Source organism: Felis catus, chromosome E2 (assembly GCF_018350175.1).
Source record: "Felis catus isolate Fca126 chromosome E2, F.catus_Fca126_mat1.0, whole genome shotgun sequence".
Lineage (NCBI taxonomy): Eukaryota > Metazoa > Chordata > Mammalia > Carnivora > Felidae > Felis > Felis catus.
In genome coordinates, this window is record NC_058382.1 from 17871318 (window position 1) to 17895372 (window position 24055).

The 24055-nt window shown below is 41.0% G+C and overlaps 1 protein-coding gene and 1 long non-coding RNA gene across 6 annotated transcripts in view; one reads left to right on the plus strand and one right to left on the minus strand.

The window, feature by feature from the left end:
- Positions 1-24055, plus strand: part of ATP4A (ATPase H+/K+ transporting subunit alpha) — a 96473-nt gene that overhangs the window by 50827 nt on the left and 21591 nt on the right. The window lies entirely within an intron of this gene.
- On the minus strand, positions 10084-20186 carry LOC109494616. Its single transcript, XR_002149604.3, has 3 exons — positions 19881-20186; positions 13892-14017; positions 10084-11791 (listed from the first exon to the last, which is right to left on the minus strand). It is a non-coding gene; the product is annotated as an uncharacterized LOC109494616 (long non-coding RNA).

Sequence of the window (24055 nt, forward strand, 5' to 3'; positions counted from 1 at the left end):
ATGGAAGGAGCAGAAGGTGGAGAAATATTCCAGCTGGCCTTTGCCATGGGCCTCACAGCCATCATCCTAAGCCTGTGGCTCTACACTGCAATAATTTCAGTCCATTTAGCTTGATGACAGAAGTACCCACAAACCAGGAAACTTTCCTCAGAACTCCAGAGACTAGAGGTCCCTCTTCATCTCTAAGATCATCTTTGAACTGGGGTGTGCCTCTGACCCAGTTCCCACCTTCAGATTTTTTTATGTCAGTAAATCTTATAGGAAGATCTACCAATGGAAGATGTTTGTGTGAGTTTTCAGCCCTTACTTTATTAATCCAGTCAGCAGACACTGATTGCTGACCATGCCCAGGTATAATAAAAATATTAGAGTTTCTTTGATGGGAAAGGTTATGGGAGAAGCTGAAGGATCCACCATCAAGAAATATTTTTGTGTAACTTGAGGTGCAAACAGAGTTACTTTCTGTGTGAAACACAGTTAATGAGGGGGGCTATGTCAATTATCTTAGGCTAATTTATGCTCCAAGAACAAATGACTCCTAAGTCTCAGTGGCTCAGTCTGTTTTCAGCCAGCTCCAGGTCATCTTCATTACAGGATCCAGACTGAAGAAGAAGATGATATTTTTGATCCTGCAGATCTCAAGGTAGAGAAAAAAGAATAGCTGAATCATACAGTGGCTTATGAAATGTCTGCTCAGAAATGGCCCCCATCTGTTCATTGGATTTTAGTACATTCGCAATGTTGTGCAACCATCACCACTGTCCAATTCCCGAAAAATCTCACCACCCCAAATAGAAACCTGGGGCATTTAAGTAGTCATTCCTCATTCTCCTCTTCCCCCATCCCCTGGAAACCTCTAATCTGATTTCTGTCCATGTGGATTTTTCCTATTATAGACATTTCATATACAGGTACCCCTCACTTTTCAAAAGCTTGTACTACTCCACTTTGCTTTCACGAAAGATCTACATTAGTACCTGTTTTCGCTAGCCATAAGGAATCCTAAGAGGACTTTCACTTTTACAAAAAAAAGGCAAAAAGTGGAAATAGCATTCAGCATCGTTTGGCAGTGAGCCATTAATAGAGGCAGTGGGCACTCCCAGCAGCAAGAGAGGCAACCACCATGCTCCTTCCCTGGGAACTACACTCAGCGTCTTAACATCAAGACTCCAGAGCTTTGAACTATGTCTGTGAGCATCTGTGCTTTTATCTCGACTTATTTTGTGCATCCATTAGCAAGATGCATCCTAAGGTATCAGAAAAGCCTAATAGAGGTTATTTGTTTGGATATAGGAATGCTCAAAAAGTTTCTCATATAAATTAATGATAATTACTTCTTTGCTTTATTTGCCATTTCACTTTATGACACTTTTCATGGGAACACTCTGCTTTTTGAGTGACATGGGAAAACTGTAAATGAAATCATACTTTTTTGTTTGGTTTGTCTCACTTAGTATAATATCATCCATGCTGTATCATGAATCAGTACTTTAGTCCCTTTTATGGCTGAATAATATTCCATTGTATGGATATATGCCATTTTTTTATTGATTCATCTGTTGATGGACATTAGTACTGTGTCTACTTTTTGCCTATTATGAAAAGTCCTGCTACCATATATATGTATATATATCAAATATGTATATATGTATGGACATATATAACTTATACAAGTTTTTGTTTGAACACCTGCTTTCAGTTCTCTTGGGTTTTACAGGATCCTAGGAGTAGGATTGGTAGGTCATATGCTAACTCTATGTTTAGTTTCTTGAGTGGGTCATATGCTAATTATATGTTTAGCTTCTTGAGAAAGTGCCAGGCTTTTTCACAGTAGCTGTATTATTTCAGCAGTGTATGATAGTTCCAATTTTTCCACATCCTTTACCAACACTTGTTCTCTTCCTTTTTAAGAATTCTAGACTTTATTTACACCTGTTAAATATTGTGGCTTGGCTTTGCATTTCCCTAATAGCTAATGAGCATCTTTTCATGTGTTTATTGGCCACTTGTAGATCTTCTTTGAAGAAATGAATGATTTGACTGTCTATTCAAGTACTTTGCCCATATTTTAGCTGGATTTTGTCTTTTTGTTGTTGAGTTGTAAGATCTGTTTACATATTCTGAATACTAGTCCTTTATCAGATATATTATTTTCAAATATTTTTCCCATTCTGGGTGTTATTTTTTCAGTTTCTTGATAGTGTTCTTTGATGCACAGAATTTTTTAATTTTGTTGAAGTCCAACTTATCTATTTTTTCTTTTTCCCCTGTGCTTGTGTCATATCTAAGAACCCATTGCCAAATCTAAAGTCATGAAGGATTTACCTCTGTGCATTCTTCTAAGAGTTTTATAATTTTATCTCTCACATTTGGATTTTTTATCCATGTTGAGTTAATTTTTGTATAGGGTGTGAGGCAAGTATCTGAATTCATTCCTTTACATGTGGCTATTCAGTTTTCTTAGCACCATTTATTGAAAAGACTCTTCTTTTCTCACTGAATGGACTGGGTATTCCAAAACTGACCATAGATGTATGGGTTTCTTTCTTTTTTTTTCTTTAAAATTTTTTAAGGTTTATTTATTTTTGAGAGAGAGAGAGAGTGCAAGCAGGGAGGGGCAGAGAGAGAAGGAGACACAGAATCCAAAGCAGGTTCCAGGCTCTGAGCTGTCAACACAGAGCCCAACGTGGGGCTTGAACCCACAAACTGCGAGGTCATGACCTGAGCCGAAATCAGACGCTTAACCCACTGAGCCACCCAGGTACCCCTGTATGGGTTTATTTCTATCTCAGTTCTCCTGCAGTTATCTGTATGTCAGTGCCATACTCTATCCTTATGCCAGTGCTGAACTCTTTGTGATTACTGTAGCTTTAATAAAAGTTTTGAAATCAGGAAATGAGTCCTCCAACTTTGTTGTTCATTTTCAAGATTGTTTTCTTATTTGTGGTCCCTTGCAGTTCTATGTGATTTTTTAAATCAGTTTGTCCATATCCACAAAGAAGGCCTTTGAAATTTTGATAGAGATTGCATTGAATCTGTAGAACAATTTGGAGAATATTACCATCTGAAAAATATTAAGCCTTTCAATTGATGAACACAAGATGTCTCAATTTATTTAAGTCTTCTTCAATTTCTTTAAGAGATGTTTAATAGTTTTTAGTTTTTAGGTACAAGTCCTGTACCTCCTTTGATTAAAGTTATTTCTAAGTGTTCTATTCTTTCTGATGCTTTTGTAAATGGGATTGTTTTCTTAATTTCATTTTCACGTTGTTCATTGATAGCGTAATAAAATACAATTGATATTTATGTGTTGATCTTCGTATCCTGCAACTTTGCTGAAATCATTTATTAGTTATAATAGTTTTTTTCTGTGGATTCTTGAGAATTTTCTATGCATAGAATCATGTCATCTATGAATAGAGATTGTTTAGATTTCTCCTTCCCAATTTGGATGATTTTTGTTTCTTTTCCTTGTCAAATTGCTCTGGCTAGAATTTTCAGTACAGTGTTAAATAGAAGTGGTGGGAGCAGATATCCTTGTCTTATTCCTGATCTTAGGGCGAAGGCATCATATCATTAAGTATGATGTTAGCTGTGGGGTTTTCCTAGATACCCTTTATCAGGTTGAGCTAGTTTCCTTCTATTTCTAGCATTCTGAGTAGATTTTTTTTTTAAATCATGAAGCAGTATTCAATTTTGTCAAATACCTTTTCTGTATCAGTTGAGATAATCCTATTTTCTCCCTGTCATTCTATTAATATGGCATATTACATTGATTTAGCTTTATATGTTAAACCGCCTTGCATTCCTGGGATGAATCTCACTTGCTCATGGTGTATAATCCCTTTAACATGCTGCAGGTTTAGTTGGCTAGTATTTTGTTGAGGATTTTTGCATTTATGTTCATAAGGGATATTGGTCTTTTTTCTTTTCTTGTGATGTCTTTGTATGATTTTGATATCAGGGTAACATTGACCTCATACAGTAAGTTAGGAAGGAGTTTCTCCTCTTCTATTTTTTTAGAAGAGTTTGAAAAAGATTCATTTTAATTCTTTAAGCATTTGATAGAATTCACTGGTGAAGCTTTCTGGGCCTGGGATTTTCTCTGTTGGAAGTTTCTGTTGTTGTTTGGTTTGGTTTGGTTTTAAACTGATTTAATCTCTTTACTTGTTACTGGTTAATTCAGAATGTCTGTTTCTTCATGAGTCAGTTTTGGTAGTTTTTGACTTTCCAGGAATTTGTGCATTTCATTTAGGGATTTGTTGGCATATAATTGTTCATAAGTATTTTCTTATAATCCTTTTTAGTTCTGTAAGGTTGGTGGTGAATCCTCACTTTTTTTAAAAGATTTTATTTTTAAGTAATCTCTACACCCAACATGGGGCTCAAACTTACAACCCCAAGATCAAGAGTCACATGCTTCACTTACTGAGCCAGCCAGGTGCCTCAATGTCCTCACTTTTGAAAGTGTTTCTGACTTTAGTAATTTGAGTCTTCTCTCTTTTTTTCTTGGTCTGTCTAGCTAAAGGCTTGCCAATTTTATTGATCTTTTCAAAGAACTAATTTTGGTTTCATTGATTTTCTCTATTATTTATCTATTCTCTATTTCATTTGTCACCACTCCAATTTTTAGTATTTCTTTCCTTCTGCTTGCTTTCGGTTTCATTTTTTTCATCTTTTTATAGTAACTTAAGACAGAAGGTTAGGTTGTTGATTTGATATCTTTCTTCATTTTTAATGTAGGAATTTAAGCTGTAAATTTCTCTGTAAGCACTGCTTTTACCACATGCCCTAAATTTTGGTGTGTTGTGTTTTTGTTTTCATTCATCTCAGAGCATTTTCTAATTTCCCTCTGATTTCTTCTTTGACTCATTGGTTGTTTAGGAGTGTGTTAATTTACACATATTTGAATTTTTCAGATTTTCTTCTCTTACTGATTTCTAATTTCATTCCATTTTGTTTGGAGAACATACTTTGTATTATTTCAGTGTTTTATGTATATTTAGACGTGTTTGGGTCTAACATTTGATCTATGCTCGAGAATGTTCCATGTGCACTTGTGAAGACTGTGTATTCTTCTCTTGTTGGGTGGAATGTTCTAAAGATGTCTGTTAGGTCTAGGTATAAATAAATATAAATATAAATATAAAATATTATTCAGGTTTTCTGTTTCTGTTATTGAAATTGAGTTGTTAAACTATCCCACCGTTATTATTGGGCTGTCAGTTTTCCTTCACTTCTGTTTTTGCCTCAAAATTTTGAGGCTCTGTGGTTAGGTGAATCTATGTTTTTGACTGGTATATCATCTTGATGGATTTTCCCTTTTATCATTGTAATTATATAATGTTCTCTTTATCTCTTGTAATAATTTTTGTCTTAAGGTCTATTTTTCTGATGTTAGGATAGTGACTCCAGCTCTCTTTTGGTTACTGTTTGCATGGAAAATATTTTCCTGTCCTTTCACTTTCAACCTGTTTATGTCTTTGGCTCTAAAGTGTAGGCAATATATAGTTGGAGCATGTTCCTGAACCTATTCTGCCAATTATCTTTTAATTGAAGAATTTGATTTATTTACATTTAGTGTAATTGTTGATAATGAAAGACTTTTAACATTTTGCTATTTGATTTTTTTATACATCTTATATAATTTTTGTTCTTCATTTCTTCTCCTACTGTTTTCTTTGTGTTATTTAGAAATTTCTAGGGTACCATTTTAATCCCCTTCTTATTTCTCTTACAAAATATAGTTATTTTCTTGGTAGTTTTCCTGGGGATTACAACTAATTTATAACAATATAATTGAATTAATAACAATTTAGTTTCAATATTGTACAAAATCTCTTTGCTTCAATGTAGCTGCATTTCCCTTCACTGGTATTGTTATTTTCACAAGTTATATCTTTTACATTTTGTACTCATCATCACAGATTTATAGATTCTTCTGTTTGGTAATTATCTTTACATCATATAGAAAAAGAAGGAGGAACCAGAAATACATTAATGCTGAATTTTATATTTATCTATACAGTTACTTTTACCAGTATTCTTTATTTCTTTCTGTGGATTCAAGTTATTGCCCAGTGTCCTTTCATTTCAGCCTGAAGGACTTCTTTTAGCATTTCTTGTAAGACAGGTTTACTAGCAACCAACCCTCTGTTTTTGTTTATTTAAAAGTGTCTTGGGCACCTGGATGGCTCAGTTGGTTAAGCGTCTGACTCTTGGTTTTGGCTCGAGTCATGATCTCATGGTTCATAGATTTAAGCCCTGTGTTGGGCCAGAGCCGAACAGTGCAGAGTCTGCTTGGGAGTCTCTCTCTCCCTCTCTTCCTCTCTCTCTGACCATCCTCTGCTCTCTCTCTCTCAAAATCAGTCAATCAATCAATCAATAAACTAACTTTTTTTTTTTTAATTTTTTTTTTCAACGTTTTTTTATTTATTTTTGGGACAGAGAGAGACAGAGCATGAACAGGGGAGGGGCAGAGAGAGAGGGAGACACAGAATCGGAAACAGGTTCCAGGCTCTGAGCCATCAGCCAGAGCCTGATGCGGGGCTCAAACTCACGGACCGCGAGATCGTGACCTGGCTGAAGTCGGACGCTTAACCGACTGCGCCACCCAGGCGCCCCTAAACTAACTTTTTTTAAAAAAGGTGTCTTAATCTCTCCATTTTTGTGGAATATATAGTTTTATATATATTTATGTAAAATATATTTCACCATATAGAGAATTCTTGGTTGATTTTTTTTTTCTTTCAGCACTTTGAATATATCATCCAGTGTTTCTAAGCATCCATGGTTTCTGATGGGAAATCAGCTGTAATCTTATTGAGGATCCCTTGTACGTGATGAATCACATCTTTTGCTACTTTCAGGATTCTTTGTTTTTTTGATTGTTTGATTATGGTATTTTGTTTTGTTTTAAATGTTTATTTATTTATTTATTTTGAGAGAGACAGTGCACACATGAGTGGGGTAGGGGCAGAGAGAGAATCCCAAATAGGCTCTGTGCTGGTGGCCCCTAACACAGGGCCTGATCCCACAAACCATGAGATCATGACCTGAGCCAAAGTCAAGTGTTGGTGGCTTAACCAACTAAACCACCTAGGCCCCCCTATTATGGTTTTTACCAAGGTGGATCTCTCTCTGTTTTTTTAAGTTTTTATTTAAATTCCAGTTACTTAACATACAGAATAATATTAGTTTCAGGTATACAATATAGTGATTCAACACTTTCATACAACATTTCCATATAACACCATACAACATGAACATTATGTGTTCATCATAACAAGTGCACTCCCCATCACCTATTTAACCCATCCCTCCCCTCCACTCCCCTTGTGATAACCATCAGTTTGTTCTCTATAGTTTAAAGGGTGGATCTCTCTGATCCACATAAACTTCTATGTGAAGTTTATTTAGCTTCTTGGATGTGTAGATTTGCATATTTAATAAATTAGGGAAGTTTTTGGCCATTATTTCTTCAAATATTCTTCACTCACTTTTGGCGAATGCCCTCAACACTCAGGCAGGTAGTTTACAACTCTGCCTTCACTATCACTTACTGCTTGTACAGGCCTAAAGTTCAGCCAGAGGCGAGAGCTGAGGGTCTTCTCAGGTCTTCTCCGAGCATGCACCCACCCCTGGACAAACACATGGACTTCTAGACTCCCAGGAATGTGTGGGAATTTTCCTACACTGTTTCCCAAGCATCTCTTTCCCCAGCTTTTCTTCCACAGCTCTTTGGTTTGTCTGTGATTTGTTATCCAACTGTTAACCCTCTCACCTAGGTGGCAACAGCTAATTCACTTGCCTTTGAGACCTCCCCCACCTCTAGTAGCTGCCTCATCCCTGGGTTTGTTCTCAATAAGAGGAAATAAAGGCGAGCCTTTTGAGCTGATCTTTCAGGGGGCCACCAGTCGGATCAAAGCAACAACCATGATTCCTTAAGAATTAATTTTGTATCTAGTACTTAAGTATAGGTTCTGAGAACTTGTACTGGGAATGTAAGCTGTTGTCTTCAAGGCTACAACTGGGCTGGGAGTGGGAAATGGTGCCAAGATAAGTTAAAACACCATAAAGCTCTCTTACTGACACTGCTGGGTTTTTTCCTTGATTAAGCATTCCCTGGTTGCTGTAAGCCCCTGATTCTGATAAAGCTGATTTTGACAGTTTTTGTTAGTTTAATCACTGCTTTTGTGAAGGGATAGGATTTTGAAGTTCCCTACTCTGTCATTTTCATGGACATCACTCTAAGTAAATAACCTTTTAAGAGTGGCTTATTTCCCTCAGCCTAATGACTTTAAGATTTATCCAAGTTGTTGAATGTATCACCAGTTTGTTCCATTTAATTTCTGAGTAATATTCCAATGTATTGGTCTATGCGATTTGTTCATCCACACCTTCATTGAGGGACATTTGAACTGTTCCGATTTTTGGAGATTGTGAATAGAGTGTTTATAAATATTCTCATAAAATTTTGTGTGAATGTGTTTTCATTTATCTAGGGTAATTACCCATAAGTAGGGTTGCTGGGTCATAGGATAAATGTGTGTTTAATTTTATAAGAAACTTTCAGTCTGTTTTTACAGAACACTGTACCATTTTTCATTCCCACCAGCAATGAATGAGGGTTCCAGTTCTCCATGCCCTCGTGAATACTTGATATTTCCAGCGTTTTTTTACTTGAATCATCCTAACAAGTATGCAGTGGTATGTCATTAAAGTTTAATATGTATTTCCAGAATAGCTAATGATTTTGAATATTTTTTCTGTGCTTATTTGATGTTCTTATAGCCTCCTTAATAAAGGATCTGTTCAAATCTTTTGTCCATTAAAAATTTTTTTTAATGTTTATTTATTTTGAAAGAGAGAGAGAGAGAGAGATGGCAAGCAGGGGAGGGACAGAGAAAGGGAGAGAGAGAGAGAGAGAGAGAGAGAGAGAGAGAGAGAGAGAGAGAGAGAGAGAATTCCAAGCAGGCTCTGCACTGTTAGTGCAGAGCCTGACTCAGGGCTTGAACTCACAAACTGTGAGATCATGACCTGAGCCGAAATCAAGAGTCAGATGCTTAACTGGATGAGCCGCCCAGGTGCCTCTTTTGCCCATTTTTAAATTGGATTGTTTCCTTCCTGTAATTCTGATAAAAGTATTTTTTTCAGATATGTGATTTGTAAACATTTTCCCCAGTCTGTTACTTCTCTTTTCAATTTTTTTTTTCTCTTGCAGAGCAAATATGTTTAATTTTGACAACAGCCAGTTTCAAATTTTTCCTTTTATGACTGTGTTTTTGGTGTCACATCTAAGAATTCTATATTATCTAACTCCAGTCATGAGGATTTTCTTCTATGTTTTCAGAAGTCTGATTATGGTGTGTGTGTGTGCGTGTGTGTGTTTCTTTAGATTTATGCTGTTTGGGATTCATTGAGCTTTTTAAAATCTATGTCTTTCACCAAACTTGGGAAGTTTACAGCCATTATTGTTTCATGGTTTTTTTCTACAGCACTCTTTCTTCTTTCCTTCTGAAACTGTGATGACATGGCTTTTTGATATTGTCCTACAGGCCTCTGAGATTCTGTTAATTTTTCTTAATTTTCTTCTCTATTATTTAAATTGGATAATATCTATTTAACTGCCTTCATGTTTACTGATTCTTTCCTCTGTCATCTCTATGGGTTATTGAGTTCATCTAATGATTTTTAAAAATTTTTTCAGTTTGTTACATTTTTCAGTTCTAAAATTTGTTTATTTTTAACTTTTTAAATGTTTATTTATTTTTGAGAGAGAGAAACAGAGCATGAGTGGGAGAGAGGCAGAGAGAGAGGGAGACACAGAATCTGAAGCAGGTTCCAGGCTCTGAGCTGTCAGCACAGAGCCTGACATGGGACTTGAACTCACGAACTGCGAGATCATGACCTGAGCCAAAGTTGGATGCTTAATCGACTGCACCACCCAGGTGCCCCAAGCAATAAAGTATTTTAAAATTAATGTTATGTACATCATTTTTTTCAGATACAATGGTATTGCACACTTAATAGACTACAGGATAATATAAACATAACTTTCATATGCACTGGAAAACCAAAAAATTCATTTGACTTGCTTTATTGTGATATTGACTATTGTTGTGGTCTGGAACCCAACCTGCAATATCTCTGAGGTATGGCTGTAATTTATGAGACTATCTCTTTGTTTACAAACAGAAATTTTTCCAAGTCTCCTTTTTGTTTACTTCCGATTTTTTGGTATTGTTTAAGGAACTCTACATTTTTAAATTTCTATTTGTAGCCAGGTTCTTGATGAATTCTATAAATATTTCTTTATAAATATTTCTATAACTAAAGAAGGTGCAGTAACTACTTTAGAGTGTAACTTTCTAAATAACTCTCTAATTGTACTTACTAGTTAAATTATTCAAATCCTATACATATTTGTACATTCTGTTTCTATTTCATTTTCAAATTTTCTAAGAGGTATATTTAAGTCCTTATATTTCTAGTGGCTTTATTAAAATTTCTTCTGTTTGTTGCTTTTGTTCTCACAATGTAGCTGGTTTAGAGTTCACTACATAAATATTTGTGACCGACATGTCTTCTTTTGTGCATTGTACATTGAAAATTGTGCCCTGTTTGTGTTATGTGCCTGTATTGCTCTTTGTAGCCTCGTCCTCAATCTTCTGTTGTTGGTAATGTTTTCTTTAAGTGGTATACTGCTAAAGGCAACATCTAGCTAAATGTTGGTGTTTTTATTTTGTTAATCTAAAATCTCTAACTTTTAGGGGAATTCAGGAAATTCATATTCTGTATGGTAACTGATTTGCTTACTTTTATTTGTTCCATCATAGTTTATGCATAAAATGTTGCTTTCCTTTTCTACTTATTATTTTCCCTAGCTTGCGCAGCCTATATACATTCCTCTTTCCCCCTCTGAATCATTTTAAATGTCTACTGTTATTAAATTCCCTGTATTTTCTCTTAATCGTCTATAGTTTATTTAATTCCCTCTCCATATAAATAACCTTGTTTGTTCAGTTCGCCAGCTTGTAAAATTCTGTCATGTCTTAGAATTGAGGATTTTGATGACAATATACTAGATTTATGTGTCATGTTGATAAGTGATTCCTAAGTACTTTCAACTTGATTTGAAAACTTAATGTCTTTCTTTGGGCTAGGTGAAACTATTTTATTATGTTTTCCCCACTGTTTATGGATATAAAACCCCATGCGGGACCCAGCTGGGGAGCTTCCATACCTCCAGAACAAAGGAACATCCTAAACACAAAGGCCAGAGGTCTGAGTGAAGCTCCTAGAAGGGCCTGGGCACTTCCACTCTTTCTCATTCATTCTTCTCATCTGGGAGTTCTCAGTCTTTAGTTTGTATAAGAATTACTTGGAGGGCCTATCAAAACACAGATTGCTGGGCACCACCAGGATTTTATACTCTGTAAGTGTGGGAGTGGGCAAGGATTTGCATTTTTAAGAGATTTCTGGGTGATGTTGACACGGCTGGTCAAGGAACCACACTCGGAAAAATCACTGTTTCAGGTCTGATTCTTCCCCTAGAGGTCCCATCTCAGCTTTCTCTATCAAGGCTGGCCACTCTCTGACCCTTTGCCACCCTCCTGTCCCATGCCTCACCTAAAGTCCCCACCCTCTGCATCTCTTCCATCCTAGGGCTTCATGGACTGAAGGTAGAAGGTTGTAGCTCTCAGCCATGGCTTTGGTCCCATCCCCAGTGGTCTCCCAGAGCAGACATCATGAAGGCACATCTCCTTTCCATCTCCAAAGACCAGGGGAGCTAAAAAGAACAAGTGGGTCACAGATGATAAATTTCAGTATGGGCCACTTGGCTGAATATATGTGGAATAATGAGTGCGTCCTTCATCATCTTACATTTTTACATCTTTTTCTGATGGCCTGGCAAAGCCAAGAAACACCCAGCCAAAGAACTTTCAAGGCAGGGAACTGCCAGCAGAGAGATCCTTCAGCCATTCAGCCTAACTCTTCAAGGGGATGAGCACAAACACCTCACCCACTTGCTCTGGATCCCTTCCAGCACCACACAGGGCTGTTAATAGAAAGGGAATGTTGAAAACATTCAAAATGAAAAAATTCTGAGGAGGGCTTGCTGGCTTGTAGACTGTGTGTGTGTGTGTGTGTGTGTGTGTGTGTGTGTGTGTGTGTGTTTGAATCTGTGCAGCTATATATGCTGTTTATGCATCTAGATCCATCACTGAGTCCAGCTACACTGCCCTCTTTAATGCTTCTGTTCTCACCAACGTCCTCCCACCCCAGATCCTTTGTGTTTGCTGTTCCCCATGCCTGGAAGTCTTTCTTCTGAATCCTCTGATTATGGCTCCTCTTGTACTTCAGGTCTCAGCTCAGATGTTCCTTCTCAGAGAGGCCTTTCCTGTCCACTCAACCCCACCCCTCAGCCCTGTGTGGCTCTCCAGAGCCCCTCTTCCTCATTTTAGTTATTCCCCAGAGCCCTTGGTTTTCCCTTAAATCATTTTGTTTATTTATTTGGACTTTTCCCCTCCTTCTCCCCCATGGGCTGTGGATTCCAGGAGAGCTGCGATCTTGGCTGCGTTAGTCACTACATGGTCCTCAGAGCCCAGTGTGGGCCTAGCATACTATAGGCTCCTTGTAGGAATATCAGTAAATGTCCTGTTGCACTTAGATTCAATCTAGAAGTGAGACCCACACCCTTGGTTCTGTTGAACCAATGAAGAATTCAAACTGGGCACAACAACAAAAAGAGCAAGTAACTTAACCCAGTCATTAGGTTCATAGGGTTCATTGGGTTCATTGAATTGATTGAGGGCAGGAAGCAAGGAGAGGGGCTAAGCAATGCCTCTTACACACTGAACCAATCAGAAGCTGGGTCTGAGCACTTGAGACACGCCTATACCAGAGCAACTAATCATAATGAAGTGGTGGCCAACAGAGAAGCCATGCCCCTTGATGCAAATTGCCCAGACAGCCTCAGAAACTAAGCCAAGGGAAGTCCCAGGGCCATTAAGTAGGTTTGTGATGGGTTATCGGAAAAGAGTGGAGAGTTGAAGTGTATGTGGGTGGAGTGGGGTGAGAGAGTTTAGAAGAGGAAAGTGAAGCAGCTGAAGGGAGAAATGGAGGGAGTAATGGGGGGGGGGGTACAGAGAGGAATTATGAGAGGATAGAGGAAGATTGAATTGTGTCATAGAACCAGCAAGGGTATTATACAGGAACAAGGAGGTGTAGTGGGTTCTGGCTTGGGACAGTGTCCATTTTCAGTGCTTTTCTAGGTAGAGGGGTTAGTTCAGCTGATCCTCATTTCCTGGGAATTCAGATGTTCCCTATCTGGGACCCATTTCCTGTCTGCAGATTCTGCCTGTTCAGCGTTTCTTCCTCAGGCCAAGGTCCATGGCTACTGTCACTGAGCCCACAAACCTGGAGTTCAAAGTCACTCCAATGCAGCCAGTCATCCTGACGTCCTTGAATCCCCCAGAAAAGGATTATTTGTTTCTCTCCATCATTGCCTTCTTCTTCTTCATTCTGTTGGCGATCCCATGTCTCTTGTTCTCCCTCAAGGTGGTCACCATCTAGCTACCACCAACTCACATTGTTCCCAGATATACCTCCTCTGTCCTTTCCCACACCCCTGTTCCTCCCCAGGGACCTCTTCATGCTCCTCCTGGAGAATTTACTCCCTCCTTCTTCATTATATAGCTGCCCTTACTCCTCCCCAGGACCCCTTCTCTGCTCCTCTTCCTTTTTCCACTGGGGGACTGAACCAGCCCTTACCTCCCTCACACCAGCATTCCTGGAATTACATTCCTCACCTCTCCCCTGGGTTGCCCCTCCCCATCTCACTCCACCCTTGAAACACTCCCACCAGGTTGCCTTCATCCCCACAGACCTGGGAAGCCAACTTTCATGGAAATCAGAGGAAGGCACAGATAAATTCCAGACTGGCCTTGGGCTTCAGCATCTCAAGCATCCTGGTGGGCTCCATTATGATCATTTGCTCCATTGTAGCTGCAGTCTTGAAACAGAAAATATGAGGTCATACTGAAAGCTCACCTCCTTCAAAAAGTCATGAACTGTACCTCCTAGAGCCTTTGAACTTGGACATCAATAACCTATTGTAATGGAGGAAGTCTCCCCTCCATTAGCACTTTTTAAGAGCAATAAAGTTTGAGGAGACTTGTGCTTTCTGCTCATATGCACATGTGTTCACATGCTTTTGTGTGTCCGCTTTGCTGAGTACCATAGGACTTATCCATATATTCAGTGAACATTTATTGGGCAACCACTTTAGTGTGCCAGGCACTGTTTCAGACCTTGGTGATTCAGTGCTGATTCTGATAAATGAGGTAGTTGCTTCTATAAAACTTATATTGAGGGGTCACAGAAAAGAGTAATATAAAGCAGCAAGGTAGCTGAGGTCAGCACTGTCTAATAGAACTTTCAGCAACGATGGAGCCATTCTATCCAATATGGTATTTACTGGCCAAGCACCTGGAATGTGGCTAGTACAACTGAAGAACTCAATTTTTTATTTAATTATAATGTATTTAGATTAAATTTGCCACATGTGGTTAGGGGCTACTGTCCTGGACAGCACAACTCTAGTTGGTGGTAAACATTATGAAAAAGAAAAAAAAAACAGGATAAAATTGGGCGAGCAGGAAGAGGGACTTATGACAGAGTGGCTCAGGAAAGCCTTCACTGGGGACCTAATATTTGAGCTGTGACCTGAAGTGAGAAGAGAGAGCCACAGAAACATCTGGAAGAGAGGGCTAAGCAGAGCAGTTAAGTGCAAAAACTCAGGTAGGAAGGAGCCTGCCTTGTCCCTGGAATAGAAAGATTAGTGGGGCTGGGGTGAGCCATGGGAGTACTATAAAGTGAGGTCAGAGGAGGCCAGGAAGCAAGTCACAGCATCAAGGTCACAGGAAGAAGGCTGGATTTTAAGTGTGAAGTGAAGCCATTAGAGGTATTAAACAGGGAGAACACAGGCTCTGGTTTGTTTTTGTTTTTTGTTTTTTTTGAAGTTTATTTATTTTTGAGAGAGAGAGCATGAGCTGGGGAGGGGCAGAGAGAGAGGCAGACACAGAATCCAAAGCGGGCTCCAGGCTCCGAGCTGTCAACACAGAGCCGGACGTGGGGCTCGAACCCACGAGCTGTGAGATCATGACCTGAGCCTAAGTCAGATGCTTAACTGACTGAGCCATCAGGTGCCCTAGCTCTGGTTTGTTTTTAAAAGATTGAGTTCAATGTCTAAATTTAATGCAGGGGCACCTGGGTGACTTAGTGGGTTAAGCAGTTAAGTGTCTGACTCTTGATTTTGGCTCAGGTTCATGATCTCATGGTTTGTGAGATGGAGCCCCCTGTCTGGCTGTGCCCTAGGCGTGGAGCCTGCTTAACATTCTCTCTCTCCCTGTCCCTCTGCCCCTCCCCCACTCGCTCATTTGTGTGTGTGTGTGTGTGTGTGTGTGTGTGTGTATGCACGTGCACTTGTATGCACACATACACACTCAAAATAAATAAAATAAACTTTAAAAAAAGAACACAAAAAATCTAAGCATAATATTAAAAAATGTTCATTGGACTTTACAAATTTTAAAACTTCTTCTTATGAAAATGATGTGGTTTCAAGTGGAGCTTGGCAGCCAAAGGCCAAGAAAGAATTCTTGAGAAAATTTCAGTGCAAAAGGGTGTTTTTATTATAGCACAGGGACAGGATGCATGGGCAGAAAGAGCTACACTGTGATTGTGAGAAGTGACTGATTATGTAAGATTTTCTATCCTTTGGAGGGGAGGGTGATGTTAGGGTTCCAGGAAATTGAGTCTATAGGTTTCTGGAGGTCTTGCTATTGGTAAGATTGTTTTTTGTTTTTTTTTCTTATAAATCATTAAGGCAGTTGCAAACTGATGGAGACTCAGGTCCTGCATGACTGTGATCTCTATCAGTTAACCACTTGTTTTCCCCTTTCTTTGTTCCTGGAGAGCCAGGAATGGCACACATATCCCACCTGGGGGGAGGGTGCAGGGTGTTAGCTTGTGCTTTGCCCTCAGCCCTCCTTTTGCTCCCTCATCAAAAAGACCACTAAGTGAAAAAGCAAGTCACAAATTGAAGTAAAATATTTGCAATAAGACAAAAACAAGCCATCCATTTTTTTAAATGAACGAAGTGAACATGAATTTCAGAAAATATAATTTCCACATGGCCATAGTATGTGCAAGGTGTTTAACGACCTTAAGTCATTACAGGAGCCCCTGGGCGGCTCAGTTGGTTAAGCATCCGACTCTTGATTTCAGCTCGGGTCATGATCTCACGGTTTGTGGCATCGAGCTCCATGCACATGTTCCAGGGACAAGCACACAGCAATGTTTTCAGCTGTCCTCCTAGTCCTGCCCTTTTATCTAGTTTTGTGGACAAAGCAGACTCCAGGCTGTGTAATCCAAGGGAATTTCAGAAGTTAGATAAGTCCCTGGAGGAAGCCCAATGCAGCACAGAGCTCCTGACACCCCACCAAGCAATGACTTGGGTCTGGGTTGTACATTAAACCCTAAGTGAGAAGGAGTTCTGAGAACGGATGGTCTTCCTGGGAGGTCATCCACTAGTTAAGAAACACGTGACCACCGGCCATCGGATCCACTGGGCAAGACATATACTAGCCAAGGGACCTTTAGCCAAGGGAGAGGGTTCTCACTCTTAATAGCTTTTGTTGGTGATTTCTCTGGTACAGGGTGAAGAGAACTGTGTGCAGCATGATTTCTGATGCTACCCCTACACCTTCCAACTTACACACCTCCTGGGACTGAGGGGGTGACTGCCTAAGATGTGAAGGCCATGGCTGAGTCCATCATCTTAGGAGACAGACTCACACATGCACATACAAATACAGGTGTACTCTGATCTCACATGGCTTGTTCCTGACTGATGTTTCCTAGAGACTTCTCTGTGCCAGATGTTCCCCCTTCCATGCCCTGATCCCACCATGGCCAAGGGACCCAGGGGTCCACGCTCTGCCCCATTCTCTCTAAGAATGAAACTGCCAGGCTCTGTCTCCGGGCAAAGCAGAAACCTTCTGCCTTCCACCTTCCATTTGCTCAGGGCATCTGGAGCTGCCTATTCAGATTACATCCTTATCTGGCTTAAACCTTCCATGTTCCCACAGCTCTTGGATCAAACCCAAATCACCTGCCCAGGTGTGCAGACTCTGCCTCATGTGCTCTGGCACCCCTCCCCTCGTCTGCTGCCTCTTCACACCGAAGCCACACTGCTCTTGTTTCTGTTTCCGGAATACATGAATATTTTGACCTCAGGACTTTTGCATCTGTTGGTTCCCCTGCCTGGAACTCTTTCCCCCAAATCTTCTCATGGCTGGCCCGTCATCCAAGGTCTCAGCTTGGATGTCCTCTCTCCAAAGAGGCCCTTCCTAAGCTCCTCATGCCCTGTCTCACCTCATGTCACCCTCCTGGGTAACCTCTCCCTCTATGTCCTAGTTATTCCCCACAGACATTGATCCTCTCTGAAATCATTTGGTTTATTTGTTTGGGTTTTTACTCTCCATTCTCCCCATCTCCCCCATGGACTGCGAACTCCCAGAAAGCCGTGGCATTGTCTCTTGGTTGCTGTTTGTCCCTCAAGAACAGAGCAATGCCTGGCACACTGTAGGCTCCCAGTACTTTCACATTATAAAAAATAACATCCTGTGCTCTGCACTTATGGAGAATCAAAGAATCTGTCCAGAATTTATTTGCTTGAGGCCCACCCACTTCATTCATTGAACCAATCAGGAGTTCACACTGGGAACAACAAAAAGTCAAGTAACTGAAATCCTACCTCTTTATTCATTGAATCAATCTAGAGGACAGGCAGAGAATGGAGGTGGGGTAGTGCCTGAGTAGTGCCTCCTTAATACATTGAATCAAGCAGAAGCTGGGTCTAAATGCTTGAGACATCACCCTCCTTGCCTTCTCTACATCAGGACAGCCAATCACAGTGAAGTGGTCACCACAGGCTGTGTTCTCAGGACTCAAATCACCAGGGGTAAGGCAAGTAGACTGCTGGCCTGGTGGCATTAACTGTGTTTGTGGATGGTGATCAGGAAATAGTGGAGAGTGTAAGGGGAGAAGGATGGGGTCAGGAAAGGACAGCCAGGGTTAATACAGGGTAGACAGGAGGCTAACAATGGGTGTCCGGGTGGCCAGGAGGAAACTGTAAGTTCGCAGGAAAGTGGTTTGGGGGAAAGGGAGGGATTTGTGTGAGAAGGAGGCCTGAAGTTAGAGGGGAATCAGCAAAGTTTATGGGAGACGAGTAGAAGGTTATAGGAGCTCAGGAGAGGGTATGTGGACAAGGAAGTTCCTGCGGGAAGAAAGCGGGTTGAGAAACGATAGGAGGTGTTCAGGATGGGCCTTTGGGGGAGACAAGGAAGGATTTATGTGAAGAAATGGAAGGGCTCGTAGGGTCAGGGAGGGGGTATGACAGGATTTATAGTAAGAGGTTATAGGGGACAGAGAGGAGTTATGAGAAGGAAGCGTTTATAGAGTGGGGGATTAGAGGGAGAGGAATGGGTTATGGGACGGAAGGGGTTATGGGGAGAGGGAAGAGTTTATAGAGTGGGGTATAGGGAGAGGGATGGGTTATAGGACACAGGGAGCTATGGAGATCAGGGAGAGGATCAGGATCAGGGAGAGGAGTGAAGCAAGAGCAGGATGGAGTTCTAGGATGGGGAATATCAGGTAGAGATGGACGGCTACAGGAGTGACAGAGAGGGTAGGGGTATGGGGGGTAAGCAGTAAGCTCAAGCAGTGGTTCTCAGAATGTCGTGGCTCACTCACAGCTGCAGCAGCTTCACCTGGGAAGCTGTTAGAAATGCACATTCTTGGGCCCTGCCCCAGACCTACAGAATCAGAAACTCTGGGGACAGGCCCCAGGGATCTGTTTTTAGTAAGTCCTCCGGGTAGCTCTGATGTATGTATGCTCAAATTTGTGAATCACTGGGCTAAGGTGACCATTTAATAACATCTAAACTGAGCACTGTTTAGACTGGAAGGGGAACTGTCAGTAATATGCTAGTACCTGGCTGATCTGACTGGACAGCACAGGCACAGGGTGTAGTGCCATACTGGAGAGCAGGGGTGGGTCTAGGGAGACAGAGGAAGCACACAGGGTTTCTAAGTTACCCAGAGAGTGGTATATAGGGTTAGCAAGGGTATTATATGGGATCGGGGAGTGTCACGGGGTCCAGTTTCCATCAATGGTGGCCATGGTCACTGTGGGGTGGGTATTTCCAGGGCCCTCCTGCTGATGTGGTCTCTTCTATGGCCCCCCCGTTACTCAGCATCTGCTGACCCTTCTTGGTTTCCCTGCAGACCTCATTCTGTCTGCTAGAGTCCAAGCTACTGATGTCCGAGACACAGAGTTCAAGGTCACTGTGATGCAGCCCATCTACAAGATAGCCTTCAACATCTCTGCAAAGGACTATACACTGCTTTCCCGTTTTTCTGTCTTCTGCTTCTTCCCACTGGGAATACTAGTGTTCTCCTGCTTGGTGGGTGGGGATAAACCATTGTCCCCCCACTCTGGGGAGTACCCCTAACCCCACCCCATCCCCCTTTCCACACCCCGGCACCCCTTGCCCAGCACCCCACCTGCCAGATACTAGCCCCGGCCATTCAGCACCCCGCCCTCCTTGCTACCCTGGGCCTTGTTCCCACCCCATTCACCACCCTGCTGACTCTGCTTCCTCCTGAAGATCCCCTCCATACCCCATTCCATCTGGTCCTGCCTGGACCCCCTGCCCCACCCTGCTTCATTGCTTCCTCCTCTCCTCCACCTAATCCGTCCACCCCCAATCCCCATTATAGTCTCCAGCTTCTCTCTTGTTGTTCCTTACCTTGTTTCACCCCTTTTTAGGAAAATATCAGCTTGTCTTCACTTCCACAGGCACAGGAAGCAAATAGTTTGGAAGACAAAGTCATAGCAAAGAAAAATGCTTTGCTGGCCTTGTGCTTCAGCATTGTGGCCTTCATTCCAAGTCTGTTAATGTTCCTGTTCATCTTTATGACACCAGACAATAGAAGAACCACGAGCCAGGACACCTCTTTGGCATGCTCTGTGCCCTCACAGTGCCAAGTCCTTCCTGCTCTCCTGGGAACCTTTGGACTCAGGCTTGAACATTAGTGAGCTGCCCTGCCCCCTCCACCAGCACTTCTGAGATCAGTACCTACGATGCCTTCTGCATGATTGTGCATATTTGTGTGTGTGGTTGGGATATGCCCTTCCACAGCCCTGTGTACTAACAGCTCCTGTAAGTATCCTGGGAATTTCATTTATTTGTTCAGCAACCATTATTGCACACTTTCTGTGTGTTAGGTATTGTTCTAGAGCCTAAGAATGCAATGCTGAGCAGGACAGATTAGACCACTACCTCACAAAATACATGTTATCTTGACAGAAGCTAGGACATAAATAAGAAAGTGCAAATCAATGAAATTACTCCAGAGCATCATAAATAATTTCAAGGAAATAAAACAGAGAAGCTGGGGAATGGGAGGTATACATGATAATGTGTTCAGGAAAAGCCTCTCTTAGGAGGTGACGTTTGAGCTGTGGCCTGAAGCATGAGAAGGAGAGGCCTATGAAAGTATCAGGGAGAAGGGAAATCCAAGCAGACAGAATACCAAGTATAACTTCCCGAGATAAGGAAGAGTAGGAAAAGGGGAGAAGCCAGCATGCCTGGAGGACAGCCACGGGAGTATGTTAAGTCCATACAGAATGGTCATCAGGAACAGACCCCCCAGGGTCGTGAGGTCATGGTGCTCATGCCCATGGTAAGGAGTGTGGGTATCAAGTGTGAAGAGAAGCCGTTGGAGGTGTAAACAGGAGAGCCCAAGATGTGACTTCTATCTTAAAATGTCCAAATTCCATATCTGTACGATTTAGGGTCGTGGAAGACCATTTTCCTTCCATAACAGTCATGGATAAAGGGATAAACTTAAAAATTCACATTTTAAAGGCATCAACGAGCTATGGAATCTAAAGAGTAAACTCTGAAGAATTTAAAATCCAACGAGGGAACTATCTCTCTTAAGCAGAAATCAGCAGCTTTTCTTTCTCGGGATTTTTTCCAAATGTCTGTCCAGATGGATTAAGGACCGAGCCTGTGACAGAGAGACTGTTCTGAAGAAAGAGAAAACAGCAAAGTTTTCCAAGGCCAAGTGGGCTGGTGTGACAGATTGAGAGCTGGAGTGCCCCCAAGTTCACAGCTGATAAATACAATATCTGAAGTCCAATTATTTCCCTGGGCTTAGCAACATCCTGGGTGCAGGAGAAAAGATCAGAAAAATCAAAATCAATTTGATAGAACTCATCCAACCTGAAGCACAGAGAGGAAAAGGAAGGGGAAAAAACTGTCATAGCTGCCACTGGAGTCCTTGGGTTAAAAAATTTCAATATTTGAAGAGATAATGGCTGACAAATTTCCCTAAATCATGAGAAACGTGAACCCATAAATTCAAGAAGTTCAGAAAAGTCCAGAGAGAAAAATTTAAAGCAGCTGTATCAGTCAGGATTCCCCAGAGAAGTAGAACACAGAGATAGAGATGAAGAAAGAGAGAGAAAAGAGATTTATTTTAAGGAACTGGCTTATGTGGTTGTGGGGACTGGCAAGTTGGAAATTTCTAGCACAGGCTAGTAGACTGGAAATTCAAGTGAAAGGTTGATGTTGCCCTCTTAAGTCCAAAAACCACAGGGCAGCCCAGCAGGCTGCAAATGCAGGCTGGATGTCTGTTTACAGTCTTGAGGTAGAATTTCTAATTTTCCAGGAAACTGCAAGTGTTTGCTCTTGAGGCCTTCAACTGATCGGATGGGGCCCACCCACATTCTGAAGGGTATCTGTTTTACTTAAAGTCAACTGATTGTAAATGTTAATCACATCTACAAAATACCTTTACAGCAACATCAAAACTAGTGTTTTGCCAAACAACTGGGCATCATAGCCTAGACAATTTGATACATAAAACTAACCATCACAGTAGCCACAGAAAAAAAGATACCTGGACTTCAAAGGAACAAAAATAATTAAGACTATATTTTCCCCCAACTTTATTGAGGTTTAATTGACAAAACTGTAAGGTATTTAAAGTGTAAAATGTGATGATTACATATATATGGGAAGAGTTCCCCCCCATCAAGTTGATTAACACATCGTCACTGGACATATTTATTTACCATTTTTGTGTGTAAGAATATTTACATGTACTCTCTTAGCAAATTTCGATTGTACAATACAGTGTTATCAACTGAGGACTATATTCTAATAATAATTGGAGGGGCACCTGGGTGGCTCAGTCAGCTGAGCATCTGACTTTGGCTCAGGTCATGATCTTACAGTGTGTGAGTTTGAGCCCCATGTTGGGCTCACTGCTGTCAGCATAGAGCCCCCTTTTGATCTTCTGTTTTCCTCTTTCTCTGCCCCTCCCCACTCACGCACTCTCTCTCAAAAATAAATAAACATTAAAAAAATAAATAATTAGAAACCAGGAAACAATAGAATGACATTTTCAAAGCAGCCAAAGAAAAAAGTCGTCACACCTGGAATGAAAAAGACATCAGTGTTGGGTGGCTGGCAATCTGAGAGAACAGCCAGGTGAAAGTACCTAAAATTTAATAACATAGTTTTTGTTTTCCTGTATTTATGTTTATGGTTATTCTCTCTTTATGGTGAAATATACCATTCTTTTAAAATTATTTAAAATTTTTGGAAAGATACTGGTTATAAAGTGATTTAGAGTTCCCTTGTTAAAAAATTGTTTTTATGGAGGTATAATTGACATATAACATTATACTAGTTTCAATATTTGTACATATTGCAAAATGATCACCCCAAAATGTCTGATTAACATCTATCACCATACACATACAGAACTTTTTTTCTTGTGATGAATAAAGTTTCCTTTTGAAAGCAATTTATTTACCTTTTTTTTTAAAGTTAGTTAAAGAGAAGTACTATGTATGTAATAGTACAACTGGGAATAGTGGCAACTTAGACAAGATTGTTCTGCCCCATTCTATTATTCACATTAATCTGACAAACAAGAATTTGTACCCAGATGAAGACATGGGCCCAGAGTGGAAAGAAGAATGAAACCACAACAAAATACATTTCCCTTCTATGCACAATGTATAAACACACACACACGCTGCAAAAATCAGAAAGCATGTGTATTTAGCCAAAGTAAAATGTATTTAATTGAAAAATGTCCTGATTTCTTTTTTTTTTTTCAACGTTTATTTATTTTGGGACAGAGAGAGATAGAGCATGAACGGGGGAGGGGCAGAGAGAGAGGGAGACACAGAATCGGAAACAGGCTCCAGGCTCTGAGCCATCAGCCCAGAGCCTGACACGGGGCTCGAACTCACGGACCACGAGATCGTGACCTGGCTGAAGTCGGACGCTTAACCGACTGCGCCACCCAGGCGCCCCACCTGATTTCTTTTTTAAAGTAGGCTCCTATGCCCAGTGTGGGGGTAGAACTCATGACCCAGAGTTGTATCTCTCAGCTGAGTCAGCCAGGTGCCCCTCTTGATGGTTATTTATTTATGTAGGCATGTATGTATGTATGTATGTATGTATGTATGTATGTATGTATTATTACCAGCCTTGCACTGTGGAGTTACGGAAGTGCAGAGCAGGGGAAAGGGAAGGCCTTGAAATGGTGGAAGATATACCCCACGGTGCAGAGTGACTAGGAGGTCAGGCTGGTGGCTTACATGTCTCTCAGCAGGTGGGTCTCTTGGGTCCTGAATTACTGTTGGCTTGAATCATGGCTAGAAGTTCCCTGGCTGGTAAGCCCCTTGGCTGAAAAGTGCTTTGTTGTGCCCTGGGCTAGTAAGCCAGATATTAAGGGCAGGAAAATAAGATAGACAGCGCCTATGCTCATGGCGAGTCAGAACAAGTAAGAACCAAGGCTAGCTGTGAAAATTTCCCCACTTCCACTCCCTCACTTGTGTCATTTTCCTTGACATCCCTGGTTTGTGGGAGTGATGGGTAGACCTGGTTTCAGGATG